A 2,520-nucleotide genomic window follows, 5' to 3' on the forward strand; every position below is an offset into this window, starting at 1 on the left:
ATGACAGAAATATTGTCGTTTTACCCCAAACAGACATGGTAGATTCTTAAGTCTGACCCAAACTATACACTATCAATATTATGGACAAATTCAACACTGACGTGCGCATCTACTAAACTCATCACATGCGAGTAGGGTATCGCACCCGTTCTATACCGTCCCCCATCAACCATATGAAATTCGATTGCTACAAAGATGGTTAATAGAGTCACCCGGGTATATTAATGAACACTAACAACTCGACAATACACATAATGTGTGAGGAAGAAAAGAGCTCAGCCAATGAACAATTGAGTTTACGCTGTCCTTTTGCAGAATCGTCATGTACTATAAAATTCGTAGTAGAAATTATGCATATCGCTCTGCAAAGTCACACACCTTGAAACTCAGCACACGCCGAACTATATTTGGCATTTTGCGTTGTGTAATCAAATATCTCGCGGATTTCTCAACCAGCTGTGTGTGTGATCAGTTCGGGTTGGACACAGATTCACACAGTGTCATTGATTTTACATTGCATGGGCGAGACAATTACTGTCATGTTGTATAAAAATTGACATCTATCTAGATCAAACACCATAACATCACGTGATGCTGACAGAAAGGCCTCTCCTCTCTTTCCATTCATACGAGCGATAACCTCGTAGAAATCCATACGAACCAGCTCTATATCGAGACTACTCCAATATGCAACGGAATCGAGGTTACTATCATGCTGTGTAACAGCTGATCAATCACAAATCCTCGGCATGTGGAGCTCCATCATCATGGTGGAAGTTCCATCGTCGTTCCTATATGTGAACTTCCTTCTAATCGGAAGATAAAGCTATCAAGTTGATAACTGAGAAGATATGGTTGATAGTATCAACCATTTTCTCCACTGACAATGGAACGCAGGAAGTTCCTGCCAAGAACATATGATCGAGGATGACAAAAATGGTCCAGTTCCTTACGAAGTTCAACCGAGCCTTGACCGTCTCCGGGGAGATGGAGCATACCCCCGTGCCACTGTTATTCCGATGGGTCGCGAAGAAATATCTGAACACTGCCCCGGAGGCTGGTGGTGGAGCCCACCACCAACACTGTTTACCCAAGGAAAGTCTTCTTGTTCGTCTTAGTAAGAACTTCTCACTAAGGGAAACAATAACTTTTCAGTAGTCCTGGCTCACTTATTTGTACACGAATTCTTGAATACCCTTGTAGCGTCTTCTTGATCGAACCAAGCACCACTGGTGAATAACCCAACACTGGCATCGGCGCTAGATGATGAGTTAGTCATCAGAAGATGTTTACAACACGCTATGGAGGTTCAAACATATCCTGATGCTACCGAAAGAAAAGACCCCAGAAGTCTCCCTCAATCCGTAGTCCTTCTGCTTCAACCATATCGATCAACTCGCGTACTTCACGTTAAACGCTATCAATGAACAGGATTCCGCACAACCTTGTGGCGGTATTAACCTGCCACAAACCGTACACGGATAGACCAACTATAAGAACATGGAGAAGTCAAGACAGACACGATCACCGTTGGAGGCGGCTGCCTAGATCGTCGTAGTGGTACCTCCGTACGCCACACCCTACTTGAAAGGGCCTAACACATTTGCGGCCGTGCTTACCCTCAGTACGACCAATATTGGCAGCTTAACTTTATCCATAGTTGGCGTGTCGCGCCCTGCGTGACCCACGCAGGTATTATTGACTATTACACTGTAATGGGATCTTGCACAGTCTTTGTACTCGCGTGCTATATTCAACGGTGTAATACAATCCGGCAATCGCAAGTTTTTGCTAATATTGCGAATTTGCCAAATGCTATAATTTCTGTCTTTTTTTTGCTTTTTTGTATGTGCTGCTTTCTCAGTCACAAACCGCCCGTTCAATAGACCGATTTCGAATTTGAGAAGCGTTTCTAGAAACGATTCTGGGATTTTCTGTTCATAGAACCAGCTCCGGAAACGATCCCAGAAACGTTTCCAGAAGTGGTTCTCAGCGCGTTCAAAAGAGCTTGTGCGCGCTTCTGAGAGCGTTTCCAGAATCGCAGATTCCAGAACCACTCGGAGTGGTTCTGAAAATTTCGTGGCGCGTGACAGAAGCTTCATAGAGAAGAGCACCGAGAAGGGAAACGTGTGGAGTCCAGAAGAAACAACTCTCCTTGGAGAATTGCCAGTTACGAACTGGCTATGAGGGGCGATACAGCAAGAAAAGAGGTCATACTCAGCAGGGATATGACGTTTGTCGCCAAACAGACTCGAGAGGGTTTGCGAGTTGGGCCCCAACTGTTGAGCTAGTAACCGGGAGGTCGGAGGTTCGATCCCGGGACATGTGAAAATATATCGGGTCTGGACCCTAGAATGGACCACCTCCAATCCTCTAGAGCAACTCTAGAGGACCGCACTACTGAGGTTGGGCAACCAGGTACCACTTACTAACGGGTCAGTAGGTAAACAGCCTACTGACAAGTACTGGTACTCGTTCATAGGTAGACCGCTCAACAGTAAATACTAGTTACTAACTGCT

The sequence above is a fragment of the Perkinsus marinus genome (assembly GCF_000006405.1).
Source record: "Perkinsus marinus ATCC 50983 genomic scaffold scf_1104296951054, whole genome shotgun sequence".
In the NCBI taxonomy this organism is placed as follows: domain Eukaryota; phylum Perkinsozoa; order Perkinsida; family Perkinsidae; genus Perkinsus; species Perkinsus marinus.